The sequence below is a fragment of the Euprymna scolopes genome, chromosome 2 (assembly GCF_053919585.1).
Source record: "Euprymna scolopes isolate OS-2025 chromosome 2, ASM5391958v1, whole genome shotgun sequence".
In the NCBI taxonomy this organism is placed as follows: domain Eukaryota; kingdom Metazoa; phylum Mollusca; class Cephalopoda; order Sepiida; family Sepiolidae; genus Euprymna; species Euprymna scolopes.
Window position 1 is genome coordinate 56,523,406 of NC_136483.1, and position 17,494 is coordinate 56,540,899.

Sequence of the window (17,494 nt, forward strand, 5' to 3'; positions counted from 1 at the left end):
AGGGAAAATTCCCCCCCAAATAAGTCTTAGGATCAAGGAGACTGACCCGCACTAATAGGATTGGACTCCCCAATTTCAGCAGAACAAAAAACTCCAGAGAAAGAAGCCATAATGCAGGAAACCAGGACAGTTGGGGGCTGAAAGTCAAGAAGTCCCCACAGGATTATAAGAAGCTGTTCGTAGAGAAATACAAGTAGTACACACAGGGGAGTGTAGTCAAGGTAGTTCCAGAGATGCTGGAGAAACTGCAGGAAAGGTCAGTGTCCCTAATAACATCATATGTCAAAACCAAGGGACTGATCAGTGTCTCCAGAGGAAGAATGTTGGAATTGGTGAGAGAACTGGGAATCCCTGCAAAATATCTAGTGCAGAGGAGCTATGCCATGTAGGACTTGCTGCTAACGACTAAGGAGGAGGCAGAGAAATAAGCCAAGGGAGAAATCACTTGGAAGACTTTCTGGCTGAAACCAGAATACTAGTCCAAAAGAAAGACGATGGTAACTGTCCTTGGCATTCCTATTTTGTCTATGAGGAACAGATGGGGGTAATAATGCCCAAATATGAGGACATAGAATCGGTAGACCCAGTACTGAGCCCCCAAAACATAATGGTGGGGGACTGCTGGTTACAGATAAGAGTAGATAGAGTAGATTTTAATAGTATTCCGGCCCAGCTGAGCTGCGAGGGATGGACAATATCTGTCATTATCAAGGAACAGAAGCCGCATTGTTGGAGATGCCAGAAGGTGGAACATATGGCCAAGGTGTGCTCACAGAAAACCCTAGTACAAAAACAAGCACCAGCAAAAGAAACAAGGAGAGAGGCCAATAAAGCAGTAACCTCACTATGGAGTAAAGTGGCCTCTAAGAAAGGGAAGAAAACTAAACCTTTCGGCAGAACAGTAGTAAAGTAATAAAGTAGTAAAAAGGAAAGGGGTTGTCAACACCTCAGAGTCAGAGGAAGAAGAAAGCCAGGATGCAGTAAAGCCGAAGCTTAAGGAGTAGGCCAGGAAAAAAGAAGTCAACGAAATCACGGCCATTGTCCAATCATCACCATCCCAATCCCAAATCCAAACAAATCAGGATCAACAGTGCATCCCTCCCCTATTCGCAACCCCACCAACCATGGAAGCAGTGGAGTCGGTAGAGACTCCAATAGCAGAAACTGAGCCAGTCCCAACCCCATGCCAGTCCAAACCCCCACACCATCCGCTAGACAGGAAAAATCAAGTATCTGTGAGGCAAATTCGAGTCAGATTATAGGGGATCTAAATGGAAGACAGAAACGATACATAAAGAGCTTGGAAAGTCTTCAAACTATAGGAGGAAAAAATGTGTAGAAAGCACGCCAGTTTGCGGACGCCCTAAGGCTGATCACTTTCATAAGGATGAACGAAAAGAATAGGGCAAAGGATGGTGGAAGCAGCAAAAAAGGCCATCCCAGAATAAAACTAGTGGAGGAAGACCATCCTTCACTAAAGAACTTTGTTGGAAAGTGTGAAGGGAGGTGACTGTGTATGCCGATGATGTCACCATATGTGTATCTAGATGTAAAGACATAAAAATGATGACTCAGGCGCTTGCTGAGTATGAAAACGTCACATTGTCAACTGTAACAAGTCCGTTGGCCTGTGGTTGGGAGTCTGGTTGGGGTTTTTGACACTTCTAAGCTATTTCAGCTGGTCTAATGACCTGGTCTGTATACACCAGAGTTTGGTTTGGACCGGGTTTCTAGCTGGTAAAGAATTGGTTGAAAGTACAGGCCAAGGTCAAATTATCTGTGGGGACTTGGATTCGAAGGAAATTATCCTTGAAGGGTTGTGTGGAGGCGTGCTTCACTCACATCTTTCTATTGATCCTTTACTGTATGTCTGTACTTCCCCTGCCTGTGGGTCACCTTAAGGCTATTGAGCAATTTCTCTTCTCGCTTCTTTGGAAGAGGGAAAAGCCCTTTGTCTGTAGACAGGTCTGTATGCAAAGTTTTAGTTAAGCAGGCTTAGGGATGCTCGACCTAAAGTGTCATAGACATGCTGAAAGGATGGTTTTCCTGAGTCAGATGTTACTAGAAGATTCTTCATGGATCCCTGCAGTTGAGTACTACTTTCCTCGACTCATACCTGGCCACTACACAGAAGGTCGCCAAAGACCGGGTGGGGAGACACTTTTCTTCATTGAATGCCGGGCTGCCCTTAAGGCATCGCCAGGGTCCAGTGACCTTGCTCAGTCTAAGAAGAGACTATATCAGGACAGTGGTGAGTACCGCAAAGGATCTGCTGGTTGAGTAGCTATGCATGTTGAGAGAGGAGGTTCTCTCGCTGTGGAATTGGGCGCCAGGCCAAAGTTATTTGAATAATGAGGAATTTTCTATAACATGAAGACTTGTCCAGGATGCACTGCCACTCAACAACAAACTCACCAGAGTCGGAGGCAGGGATGACGAGCTTCTCTTCTGTTCATGCTGCAATGAAAACAAAGATGAAACTACAAACCATACATTCTTCTTTTGCAGTCGACTTCTGAGGTTCTGGGAGTATGTCGGAGAGGTAACGGCTCGCATCAACACCAAATGGTTGGTGCCCCTTGATTTAGCATACGTTATTGACAACATGGACCCGCTGTTTATTAGGGAGAAGTAAATGGTGTTTCTAGCGATCCTAGTGATGTGGACTACACGTCTTGACATAGTCCATGGGGTTGGATTTGTTTCCGATGGGAATCTGGTCACTTATTTTAAGCATCAGCTTAAAGTAAAGATCAGATGCGATTGGAAAAGATTACATCGCATAGATTTCGATAGGAGATGGGTGCACATCACTAGCTCATGCATTCGACGAGGTGCTAGGTTTGAGTTTGTGTTCCTACCCTGATCATGGCACATGTGGTACTAGGTTCTACGAAACCCAGCCCAATCACAAGTATTTTAGAATAGGATAGTTGAGTGGAAAACTTTATAGGTTTTAAATTAAGGTAAGTATGAATATTGTCTATTGTTCTGTCCTCACCTTATTTTCTATCGATACTAGGAGAGCTTCCAAAAATACCGATTCCACCCTTTGTTTTGTCCCTTGTCTGTTGCCCCTATATGTACATTTATCTTGGAAGATGCCGTCCATTCCCTATGTTACCATCCCGATCTCATTTGTTTTTTTAATAATTACCCTTAGGTCCCCCACTCCCATTAGGGAACGACCTGCTTGTTTTTTTACTTTTTTGGAAAATAAAGAGAGTTCTACGCTTAGAATTAGGTAAGGAAGGCCTTACTAACCCGATCCCATAGGCATTTTATTCAGCTGTTTCCTTTTTCTTTCTTTTCTAGATTTTCTCCATCATCTCATATTTTATATTTTAGTCCCATCGTCTCATATTTTATTTTATTTTTATTTAAAACCAAAACAAAAAACAACTTTAAGTTTGTACATAATTTTTTGCTTTTGTTTTGTTGTTCATAAACGTTTCTTGTCTTTTCAGAAATTTGTAAATAAAGTCATCACATAAGCTGGGGATGTTTTAAGTAGATACACGCCATGGAGAGAATGCGGTATTTTGGTGATAGCAATTAGTTTAGGGTCAATAAATTTTTTTCAATAAAATTGACATAGCAAAGTAGTTAGATGACCCCCAACCCCAACTTCCCCCCTACTGGCCTCGTGCCTAAGTTCGGTGTTACTCAAATAAGGCTCTGGTAGTAGATAATGCCAGAGCCGGAGCACCGCACCGAACTAAATAAATGATATCCAGTTATGCTCGTATACTGGACTGGTGGCTGAAGTGTGGTGTTTGATCAGATGCTGCACTCAAATTGAATTGTCCTTAGTCAACGGAGTGGGAAACCCTTCTATCCTAAGGCAATTTTATTTTTGCAAACTGCCAGAGTGCACCTTTTAGGGGAGATGGTTTTCTCCCACATTAAAAATGACCTTATGTCACATTTTGTTTTCGGTGGTAAGCAAATAGATATCAGTCGATATCCAGTGGACCAACCTAGGTCGTTTGTCGGCTAAGACGGACAACCCACTTATTGCATGCTTTGCGATACATGTTGTTACTTTATTTTGGCATTCTGTTTTTCTTTGTAACATTTAACAGGGTATATATATTATTTAATTATTTGGAATTCATTATTGAGATAAGTATTATTTATTCATTTGCGGACTATTATCCTCATCTCTTAGTTGCTGTTTCACGACGTTTCTACAGTAATTGCTGAGAATGCAGTTAGGAGATTCGGAGTTCCTCTCCCGTCGCGGTTAACACCTGATGAAGGCCAGAGGAATAGTTGGCCGAAACGTCGTAAAACAACAACTAAAAGATGAGGATAATAGTCTGCAACAAATGAACTTTAAAAGGGCTATAACAAAAACATAACTCAATCCCAAAAATTAGGTATACATTTTGTGTAATCAAAATATATTGAAAAAAAAACACTTGTTTAACTCATTTATAATAATAGTAATTATTTTTTTTCTTTCTTTAAATCTGTAGTTTCATTTGTTGATAAGATTCGAACTTTGCTTTTATAAATGTCTCGTGTGTATTAACAATGAAAAAAAATAGTTTTAATTTTTTAAGGATTAAAAAACAATTTTACTTTTTATACGTTGCTAACAATCGATAAATTTTCACCAATGGATGGAACTTCTGCAATTGCTAACCAGCAAAGCATTACTGCTGTCCAAAAATGGTAGAATCTATTAGGCATGTTTATGCAGTATGATGATGTCTGGAAGTGAAATGTGGCCAGTATGGGTTGAAGACATGCATTGCATGGAGAGAAATGATATGAGAATGATATAATAGATTTGTAATGTGATCTTAAACACAGGCTAAGTTCTAATGATCCTTGAAGAAAATTAAATTTGGACACTATTGGGAGATGTGAGCAGACAAGTAAACTTTGATGGTATGGTCGCATTCAAAGAATCCACGAGCGTTCTTGAGTCAGTAGATATAGAACAGTCAAGGTAACAGGTCTAGTTCGCAAGGGAAGGCCAAAGAAAATATGGGAGAAAATGATAACAATTAACTTGAAAAAAGGAAGGATAAATAAAACCTTGAAAGGAGATAGTTTAGTTTGGAAATTAATTTCTAAAAGCACTCCAACACATGCTAGCATGTAAACCACAAGTTAAACAATGACGACGATGATGACGATGTACTATTTGATCGAACTCACAGTTCATATTGTGAGACTTATGTTTGTATACATACCCATCCCCTCCTACCACAGCTTCTTATCTCATCTCATTTGCTCAGTATAAACAACCAAAAATCAATCAAACACGTTTATCATAGATTTAGTCTCATATTGATCGAAATTTTACATGAGTTGGTCATGTTTTTTGAAAACAAGAAAAAACCGCCTGAAAAACTTCGAGATTTAGTTTATAAGAACGCTTAATTGGATCATCTAATTTCTTAAAGCCGTCCAACACATGTCAACATGTAAAACGGACGTTAAACCAAATATGATGATGATGATGACTCAGTAAAGAATGTTGTCTACTTCTCTTTACATTCTTTCACATGATTCTTCATGGAATGGATGCCCGATTTTATCATATTACTAGTAGGCCGCTCGGCGTGGCCCAGTCGTAAAATATACATAAATATTATATTTTAATTAATGTCGAATTCTTATTTAATTAATATAGAATTCTTATTTATTATAAACAAAATACCGTAGATATTAAACGTAACGCTAAATTCCTTAAAAACAAATGAAATGAAAAAAAACCAAAAAAAAAACCCCCAAAATAAACGGAAAGAAACTGAGACATGCGCATGCGAGTATTATGTTTTTTCTAAACATTTCACGTCTTGTAAGTAAAAAAAAATAATACTTGAACTAAGATCGAAATCAAAACCTAAAGACAGTGAGTCAACTACGATAACCATTAAGCCAGTTTGACATGATCTTTAAAAAGTGTTTTCAAACCTACTTATTCTTAACATAAGTAATCTGTCACGGAAACGATTTATGCATGCACATTCGTGAAACAGTTGACAAACAAATAAAAGTCTGAAGAATCCAAGTCCCATTTTTTCAATTTTGACCCCTTAGCAACCCTTCCCCCCCCCCCCGAATAAAAACAGATGAAAACGTTTTCAACATGTTTGAATACCAAATTTTAAATATGTAGATCAAAAATTCGTTGAGTATATAGGTTGAGAATTGTCCCCACCCACACATTCTCTCTTTTATAGATATATAGATTACACTGAAGAATATTATGTACCTCTCTTTACAATCTTTGAAAAGGATGATCGATTTTATGAGGTTAATACACTGCGAAAGCATTCTTTCATTTGAACACTTTTGAAGATGAACAAACAAGAAGTATTTCGTTTCAGGTCTAAAAAAAAAATAATTAAGAAGCGTTTAGTTCCTTTGGACATTGATTTATTGAATTTGGTCATTAAGTTGGACTTTTACCAGACAGAACAATCCATTTCACTCTTAAATAATAAAAAAAAAAGACATTAACAATATAAAGTACTTTAAGATGGAAGCCGATAAATCAAAAAATAGACAAAATATGGTATCCTAAATTAACATCAGGCTGTCTGAAGATACTGACTTCCTGATCAAAAATTCACCAAACCTTGATCTTATTGTTATTCTCTTTCCCTTTGCAAAACTCAATCATGTTCTGCAAAGTAAAAAATAAAGACAATATTTTCCTTCTGTAAAACAATAAAACCAAACTCTACAATTAAATATTTAAAGATATAAAGAACTTTAAGCATAAAACCTTTTCTCAAAATTACTGGATTCGCCATTAAATAACCTGAAAAGAGTTGATATACCTATTTACTATGCCTCCCCACGGGACAGAGTTAGACACCAGGGTCGTTTTTTAACGTGGAGAAAAGGTACAAAAATAAAAATTGTCTCAGTCGTGAAGGATTTCTCCTCCACCGAAAGAGAACAAGAAAATGAAGTGCAGCATCTGAAGAACAGATAGTATTTATTTGCTCCCCCACCGAGCAAATTAGGCACAAGGCCAATTTTTAATGTGAGGAGTGAAGGGAGGGAGAAGGGAAAAAGGGGACCAGCTCCCGAGAGGTGGGAAATGGGAGCTGGTTAAAGGTCAGGCATGTGGGGTTGCCCCCACATCTGGTCTTTGCTAGTCATAGCTAGTCATAGCTTGCAGTATCTGCCGGAACAGATACTACACTTTGATCCAGACCTGAAGGCCAAGAACAACAGAAAAAAGGTAACCCTCGCATCTGAAGAACAGATGGTATTTATTTGCTCCCCCACTGAGCAAATTAGGCACAAGGCCGTTTTTAATGTGAGGTAAAAACCAGCTCCCCTAAAAGTAGGCAAAAAGGAGGCACTCTGGTTACCAAAAATAATAATTGTCCCAGTATAGAGGGCCTCCCCTCCATTGACTGGTACAAACCATCCCAAGTGCAGCATCTGCCGGAACAGATGGTGTTTATTTGCTCCCCCACAGAGCAAATTAGGCACAAGGCCGTTTTTAATGTGAGGTAAAAACCAGCTCCCCTAAAAGTAGACAAAAAGGGGGCACTCTGGTTACCAAAAATAATAATTGTCCCAGTATAGAGGGTTTCCCCTCCATTGACTGGTACAAATTATCTTAAGTGCAGTATCTGCCGGAACAGATGGTATTTATTTGCTCCCCCACAGAGCAAATTAGGCACAAGGCCGTTTTTAATGTGAGGTAAAAACCAGCTCCCCTAAAAGTAGGCAAAAAGGGGGCACTCTGGTTACCAAAAATAATAATTGTCCCAGTATAGAGGGTTTCCCCTCCATTGACTGGTACAAATCATCTTAAGTGCAGTATCTGCCGGAACAGATACTATACTTTGATCTTGACCAAAAGGCCAAGCGCAAAGAAAAAGAGTTCATATAACTCGGTATTATATTTGCAATATCCAGTGTATTAACCTCATAAAATCGACCATCCTTTTCAAAGATTGTAAAGAGAGGTACATAATATTCTTCATGGTAATCTATATATCTATGAAAGTGAGAATGTGTGCGAGGACAAATAAAAAACAACCAAACTAAACTCCATGAATAAATATTAAAGATATAAAGAAGTTGAATTGTAAAATCTTTTTCTAAAATTATTCGATTCAGGATTAAATAACCTGAAAATGGTTGATGGTGCCCTCTAACCAACAACGTTACTGCCAATTCCACAAAATCTGAAAAATGGAACATTAATACATACATTCTGTTCAACAACCACAAGCCAAATTTTAACGATAATAAATACAAATAAATATAATTTCTAAAAGTATTTGCCAAAAGAGTTTTATGCCATCTTGGAATATTTAAAAGTATAATTAATCAAACCGTTTTGCTGTTGCCTTAAGATGATTCAACAATTTAAACAATAAAAATTAAATCATTTTTGTCAAAAGGTAACAACGAAAAACAGTGGTGAAACTGTTTTACTATTTATCTACTGAAAATTAAGGCACGACATCTGGCTACTTCTTGCGATTAGGACATGTGAGTCGAGCAACCTGTAATGCCAGACAACCAGGCACAACCATTGGTTGCTGTCAATTCTATATTCAAGAAATTTCGATACATAATTTTATATTGACATTAATAAATGTTGAAACACTTTAAAACATAAAAAAAATATACCGATAGGCATAAAAGTAAGTTTTCTTGCGTTTGGTAACAGTTATTTGTTGACTAGATGTTTTCACTTTCACACCTTTTTTTACATTGTTAACTATAATGCACTGTTGCTCCTCTTTTATAGAGTTCAATATAATAGATTTCTATTCATACACCATTTCCCCACTCCTCAAAAAACTCTTGATTTCTCTTAAGAACATATAAACATTATGGATGAACACTGGAAAAAAAAATTCTAGCATGCAGGAAAACAATTTTAATTTGTAACAATTCCACATAGACAATATATCCAAGAGCATTTTTCTGATTTACTTTGAATTAGTTTTAATTATATTGGGTAGAATCATTGAGCACAAACTTATGGAATTATACAGAGACTAGTCTGGATGCCTGACGTTGCCCGGGTGTTTGGAGGTGTGTGTTGAGCAAAAAAAAAAAAAAAAAGTGGTAGCAAGCAGGCAGGCTCGAACCCGTATTGAGCAGGCGGAAAAGAATGTGAAAAAAAGGTGGCATCTTTGCTGTTGTGCCTATCGTCAAACCAGAAGTGACGAATGTTTAAATTAAGGCTAGTCATTGATTGAGATTGTCGGACTGACTTCCTCATCTTGGTTGTTATTGTCACAACGTTTCGGCCGTTTTGCCCTCTGGCCTTCGTCAGGTGAACAGTTTGTTAGGAGTCTCGAACCCAACCCTTTATTATTATTACGGGGGTACCGTGTTCGGACTCCAGCTAGGCTTTTGGACATAGTTGCTGATTCTCTGTTTTTCAATGTTACTTTTTCACTGCCTTCGTTCAGGATTGAACTCAGCACCTTTGGGTAACTGTAAACTTTGATACAACGTCTAGGACCACTCGGCCATATGTCACTAATAATAATAATATGTCACTAATAATAATAATAAAGGGTTGGGTTCGAGACTCCTAACAAACTGTTCACCTGATGAAGGCCGGAGGGCAAAACGGCCGAAACGTTGTGACAATAACAACCAAGATGAGGAAGTCAGTCCGACAATCTCAATCAATGAAAACAACTCATCTCAAAAAATACAGACAATTACTAAGGCTAGTCAATCGAAAAGAGGGGTGACTTTCGAAAATATCGGCGAAAAAGGCGACCCCTACCTGTAGAAAAGTGCACAGTTGAGGGTAAAAGAATCAATCTTTTAGCCAATTTTTTTATATTTGTCGTCTGAAGGGTCGAGCTTCAAAAAGGATACAGATCTCGTGAAAATCCGTCGCCTTTGTCCAAAATTTTAGGCAGACATACAAACATAAATACATGCATACATACATATATTTAAACAGACAGGTGAGATTTATATTATAGATAAGAGTAGTGCTCATAAAAATGGTTCACTGGTATAGAAAATATACATAAAATAAAAGAGTAACAAAAGCATTTCATCATTTAGAATTACAATTGTACTTGTACACTTAGTAGATATTTTTTTAATGGAAATTGCTTCAGACAAGGCATTAAGCCATTAGCTCTAAGGAGCTAAAAATACTATTAAAACTAGCCAAAGACATAAGCGTTAGATGAATAGCGGCTGGCCTAGAAAACAGCAATTCTTCTCCCTTTGTCAGAAACATAGCTCTTGTCTAGTCTATATATCAAAACCTACTCTTTCTTTGTTACTAAGTCAATTCCATTGTTTATCACTATATATAATAAAATTGGCGCAGTTTTTCCCCTCTGCACCAAAACACCATAGATTTGGAACAACAGATGACACATTATGTCAAGACTATGAGCCATTATCTTATGTAACTTTAAAACTTCATTACAGACATATTTACGCTTCATAATAAAATCGTACATTACATCCTAGGAACAAGATCATTACTATCGACATTACCTTTAAAGGAAGTAGTTCCTACTTTTCCTCCTATTCCATAAGTCCTCTTATGATCCCATTCTTCACCGCGTGAATTTATACTTTTTCCTACTTTCTTGTTTCCATGCCACCATTAATTGGCTACTGAATTCATACACATCGCATACTTTTACCACTTTTTATCTACCCAAATAATGAGGTCTCCCTTGCCATTTTCCCTGCGTTTTGATTGGCTGAACTAAGCATTCCTACATTCGAGATTAAGGGTATCAGCCTTAAAACCGAACGCTTACTTATATTTCAATATGGCTTCTTCAGATTACATACATATGAAAGAGAAACCTTCTGGCTAATTGCTTATGCCATTAAACACAACGACAGCGCATTACACATGTATTTACACATTTAAAAAAATCGCCGCATTGCTGTGTGTGTGTGTGTATGTGTGTGTGTGTGTGTGTGTGTGTGTGTGTGTGTGTGTGTGTGTGTGTGTGTGTGTGTGTGTGTGTGTGTGATTAAAAAATCTTTTTTATAATTACAAATTTAAATCATTGTAAATTTATTCAAACGGTCCTTTAACTCGCTAGGTCAATCTCCATCACCAAGAATATATATAATAAAATGATTATCCCTATATATAAATTCAAGTTTCGATATCTTTTTTTGTTTATTAAATTGTTAGGTAAAAAGTACAGAATAGTTACAAAACACTCGCCAGTCCGGTAACATAAGTGCATCAGTACCAAATAAAGTGATTTTTAATATCGTATTCAGCTAAATCCATAACAAGCGGCACTTAAATGAACGGTTTATTTTATTGTCACTACACCGTAATCACGTGATTAAAATTTTAGCAGACGAAAAATTGGCAGAAAAAAAAGGATCAGGAGAACCTGAAATAGTAATTCGAGCAGGTACGCATGGAAAAAAATACTAAAAATAACAATTTTGTTTTAGTAAGAAGGATGCAAAATGGTAATTCGTTCTTTTCTGGTAAATGCATGCCTAAATAAAGAAAAGTGTCGCAAAGACGACGACGACGACAACAACAACAATAATAGTAGTAGTAGTAGTAGTAGTAGTAGTAGTAGTAATAGTAATAGTTCAACAAATAAATAAATAAGTTACGTTTCATTTCATTTCGAGTTTCCGGTCAGGTTTTTAAGTTTGATGGGCGCAAAGTATATTTTTGCTGTGATTGGGCCAGGGTATTCCCGTTGTCACATTTACCCAAAAAAAAAAAAAAAAAAAAAGAAAAAAAAAAAAAACCCATCAGACTCAACGATAAAATTCATAAAAATAATATTTAAAAAATTTCTTTTTTAACTCGTGAGTGTTACGTTTCTAATCGACGAAATTAACGTGAGAAAAGAAAAACCAGGTGTCCTGTGTGGATATCAGGGGGGGGGGGGCGTAACCGTCAGCATTTTTTTTTTACCATTTTCACTAAGCCACAGCAACACGTGGCCGGGTACAGCTAGTTGTTTATAAAATTGAATTCCTAAATCTATTTTATTACATAAATATCTCTGTAACATTTTATTCGTAAACATTCCTAAATCTAAGTTAAAATTCTTCCGTTAGATTTTTAACAGAAATATTTGAGCTAAACATTCGTTTCTCTCAAAACATTATCTCTGCATATCTTTTTCTACATAGCAATCAACAAATCAATAATAATAATAATAGTTCAGACCTTCACCATTTCCCGCCACAACATAACACAGATACTACGTTGTGATCATAGTCAAAAAGTCCAATACGACAAATATTTTTTTGACTTTAGCCTGCGTAGACCTAAAAAGTCAACAATATGACCTACGTCGCCGCTGGAAAATTTTGGAGACCCTCTGGTTTAGACGCTGACTGCTGATGGCTTTTTGACAGTAAAGATGTCCCCCCTGGCTGAATGTATCGTTGTATCTTAGCCGAATGTCATGTTACAATGTAAACCACCGTGAAAACAGGAAATGGACCAGACGTTTTATAATCATTATAAGTTCGAACGTGCAAAGATTTGAAAAGATGGTGGGACAAATTCAAATTCGCTTCAAGTTTTAAAAATTTGTTCTCTTTTTTTTCTTTTTTCCGATTTGAACTATAGAAATAACATTTTCAAAAGTACAAAAAGTATTGAACCGTATTTAGTTAACTAAAAAAAATAAATAAAAATAAAAAAACTTAAAGAGCCAATGGGGTGGTCACTGTGCATGGGCGTCCAGAGCGAACTCATCTCCTGTGCTGACACAAACTGCTTCGCCAGTCAATGTTGATCGGTTCAATTTTTTCTGCATGGAACAATTCAGTGACACATCTCGGCTTCTGACGCGCTTTCATGACAGGGAGTGCTTTTTCAGAGTCTCGCGCCATCAATATCTGCAACAGAGAGATGAAACTTTAGTTGGGGAGAGATGCGAACAACAGGTTATCTTAACAATACAATCCATTCGAGTGGTATATAAAAAGAATAGAGACATTATTTTTTTTAATGTCCCTCGTATATTCTCGACAACATGGTGAAAAACATGGGCACATTATTATTATTATTATTATTATTATTATTATTATTATTATTATTATTATTATTAATACACTAGGAGTATTCACACAACCCATCATCAAAGATTGATCTTTGAGAACAACTTTTAGTGTTCCCTGGAGTCTGAGTAACAATTTTCCCCAGATTTCCAGTACTCTTCACCTCTTTCGATAGCCTTTGTAAAATATTTTGCGTTATCGCAACATCCACTTACCATTGATTTCTCGTTGGCAGCAACCATTGGTTTTCACTGGAATTTGGGTGACAATAAGCCTTTCTGAGGTCATAGTCTTCTTTGCACATCTCTAGCGGAGGTCTAGCTAGTACTTTCTCTCTTCGGTCTTGCTATCCTTCTTAACCTTCATTATTCGGTGTGATGCCTGTTTATCGTGACATTCACAAAAGAAAAGAGAGAAAAAAAAGTGGGCACAGTTTTTTCCATTGATACGGTTTCAGTTTTCATAATTTCATGTGATGATACTTTGTGTTTTGCATCTGCAGCCGTTTCAGTATCCACTTTGTGTGTAGTTTATGTGTGGTATTAATCGCCACAGTCAAGGGTTTTCCTTAATATTTCTGCAGTTTTCATTATTGACATTCGTTGTATTTTCTCGGCCATCCGTCTGATTACAATCCCTCCCATTTTTTTTCAATGATTTTTGGTATCATTCCTAGCACTCCTATTATTAGTGCTGTTATTTTTACTTTCTTCATTCTTCAGATCCCTTTGATCTCTCTGGCCAGTTCAGTGTATTTTCTCCGTTTTTCCTTCTCTTGATTTTCACTTTGTGGTCTGCTGGCACGGTAAAATCTCCAATCTAGCAGTATCATTATTATTTTTATTTATTTATTTATTTATTGCCAACTTACATCAAACTTTTAGTGATAGTAAATAATACATTTTAAAGTGAGTAATGCATGTCCAGGAGTGTCAATAATATGCATGTACTTGGTAACATCTTTAACTAGTGAGCTTATCATTAAGACATATGGATTATGTATCCTAAACAACAGGGTAAATAATACGAGCACATTTTATTTGGATTTTTGTAAATTTCACCGAAACTGTGTAAGACAGCGTGTTTTCGTTTCGATTGCCGGGTTAATTTAGCAGTTAGTTCAAACACACAAAACTTATCAAAGTAGATAGAAAAGTATTTTGCTTTTGCTTACATCTATTTACTATATATATTTGAAATATTGACCTTTTCTTTTCTCTCTCTCGTTTATTGACTTCTCTGCTAAATACCCGAAAATGGTTTCGTCATTAGACGTTATCTACTTTCGGTTGTTTCTTGGGACACGTAACCAGATTCTGCAGACCAAATCCAATGACGTCACCAGCTTACAAGACTTTAGTTCATCGGCCTTCTTTATTACAAAGGCCCGTGACCATATCTTGCAAAGGAAAAGGAAAAACATAAAAATTTGGAACTAATGCTATACTTGTTATTTGTTCTAACCTTTGGATTAGTATTTTTCGTGTGTGGGGGTGGGGGTAATCTCCTAAATTAATGAACAGTATGGGATATATATATTCTAAAACATCAGGGTGAGTAATACGCGTGTATATATGATAAATATTTTAATGATAAAAATAAAATTCTTTTGCCGGCATTTTTTTTTTTTTTTCAAATTTTCACATTTATACAAGCTTATCTTTCAAAATCTACGGATTAATATTTTTTTTTTTGTTTTTGATATTCCTTGCTCCATTCAATAAAATTTCACAAACTTTCCAATTTTATTATTTTATTTTCATCATTTAATAATTATTATATTAATGTGCTGTCTAACACATTGAGCATCCTCTGCTGGGGTTGGACGCCTTCTTGCGGTGACACGACAAGAAGGCGTCCAACCTTAGCAGCTGAAACTAGAAGACGTCAATCCGTGCAATAGTAGCAGTAGTCGTATGAAAATATGATCTGATCTCTCCCTCTCTCTCTCTCTCTCTCTCTCTCTCTCTATATATATATATATATATATATATATATATATATATATATATATATATTTCTAAGTTCAGAATGTATAAGGTATTTGCAGCTTCTCTTCATCTTTTTGGATTTGTAATCATGTCCAAACGATTTTATTTCATTTTGGTGGATTGATTGTTGCTATTTCTTTTGATGAGTTCAGAGCAAAATAGATTCACTGATTTATATAATAATTAAGTGAATGATTTTGTGCTACGAAACAGATACTCTCAAGAATTCTAAGTGTCAGCTGAAATTAAGGAATGAATTGTAAGATGGTCAACATCATGAAATTTGGAATATAGACTTTTGTCATTTATTCATTATATGCTCTGTAATTACATTGAGCTTCTTAAATAAGAATTTGTATACATCAAAAGAAAAGATAAGTGAATAAAGTATATTTCCACAGAAATATATATATATATATATATATATATATATATATATATATATATATATATATTAAACTAGCAGGACCCGTTAACCGGCGTTGCCCGGTGGAAGCATGCCCCCCCCCTCGTAAAATGTTTAAGTACGGTTGTTGTTGGTATTGCCCAAACCCCAACCTCCAACTCCCTAATATTAAGAACAGCTTTTGTAATAGACACTCCCAACATTCTCATGGTAAGAATGGCTTTCGGGCTGGACACTTCCAACCTACTCTTGTTACCTTTTGTACCCTTGTTTTCGGAATAAACACCCCATTTTGTGTGGGGGGGGGGTTAAAATATCTGCCTCAAATGTAATCTTGATAATCGTTGTCATGATCCCGACGCGCAAATACTATGAACAAACCTTGCAATTTTTAGTGAACATTGTCGGTCGGAAAAAATGAAAATGTTGGGTACTTTTGTATTTTTTTGTTACCGTGCTGAAATAATGTTATTATTTTGAAATCCATTCTTATCATGTTAGAGGAGTGTGTTTTGTAAGTAATCTGTGCTTCCACCTTAAAATTTAATAATCACATGATTACATGTTCAATAATAACGTTAGTAAATTTTACCTGTATAAAGTTTGTGAAGCATTTATAATATAGACAAATCGTTCATGTCCGTGTTGACCTTTAAGGTCTCCTTTCAGTTATAGGGTGTGCGCCGATCAAGAAAAAAAAACAGTAAAAAAAAGAAAGAAAAGGGGAAGTCGGTAACTACATTGTACGAAAACTTCTATTAAGTATTAGTCTTTTTTATAACGCAAATAGGTCACAAATACGTAGGTACATGAAAATGATTTTTGTTTTCTAATAATTTCGCAATTGTACTTTATAGAAAATATCCTTGTGCTTGATCACCTTGATTTAACCCAACGGCATTTGTTACCAACAATACTAAAAAAAAAAAGAAGTTATATTGCTTATTATTCGAAAAACTACCCATTTGCGTACAATGATAATGCAGTATTTTTTATTTAAACGTAGGTAAACGATAATTAATTGTTTTATTCGAAAAATTACTTATTTGTATATATATTAAATGCGATATTCTTCTATATATAGAAATAAAATATTCGACATTTTGGGATCGCCGCATATTGCTTTCGTTTTTCGGTATAAAAATAGCGAAACTCTATTCGAATCTCTGGCCCACAGCCAGTGGGCACCTTCGTGACCTTCGGGCCAAGATCAAAGTGTAGTATCTGCGCCCTTCAGCTGGACAGATGGCCCGGTCCGGATCCTCGGCGTGTGGTTCGGACCGGGTCTCCAGCTTGACAAGAATTGGTTGGAGGTACGGTCAAAGGTGGAGGCTGCAGTCAATTCGTGGCTTCCTAGGAAACTTTCCTTAAAGGGTAGAGCTGAGGCGTGCGCCACTTACGTCTTTCCTCTCATCCTTTACCGACTGGCCGTACTTCCCCTGCCTGCACAACACCTAAAAGCTCTTGTCGAACTCTTGTCCTCGCTCCTTTGGGACAGAGGAAGACACTGGGTGAGCAGACAGGTCTGTATTCAACGTCCGTGTGAGGGAGGCTTGGGAATGCCGGACTTGAAGTGTCATCGAGATGCTGAGAGGCTGGCCTTCCTGAGCCACTATATGCAGGAGGACCAACCGTGGCACCCCGTGGTTACTGCCGCCTTCCCCGACCTCGTTCTCGACCCTTCCATCGAGAGCCGTCGCAGGCCACGGGGAGAATCTGCCTACATGAAAGAGTGCCGAGCCGCGCTAAAACGACTACCAAGGTCCAGTGACCTTGTGACTGCTACCCGTAGGGAACTCCACAGGGATCTAGTGAAGGAGGCCGCTGACGACCCGCTATGCGCGCGTTTGGGGTGGCAGCAGAGTGAGATCCGCTCCGCGTGGAGCTGGGCGCCAGGTTCGAGTCATCTGAACAATTCGGAGTTCTCTCTGACCTGGCGATTGGCCCGAAATGCACTTCCACTCAACAGCATACAATGCAGTTCTGGGTTTCTGGAGTCGCCTGATTGTCCCCGTTGTGGGACAACGGCTGTGGAAACTACGGATCACGCTTTCTTCGATTGCCGCGAACTCCGCCAGTACTGGTCGTATGTCAG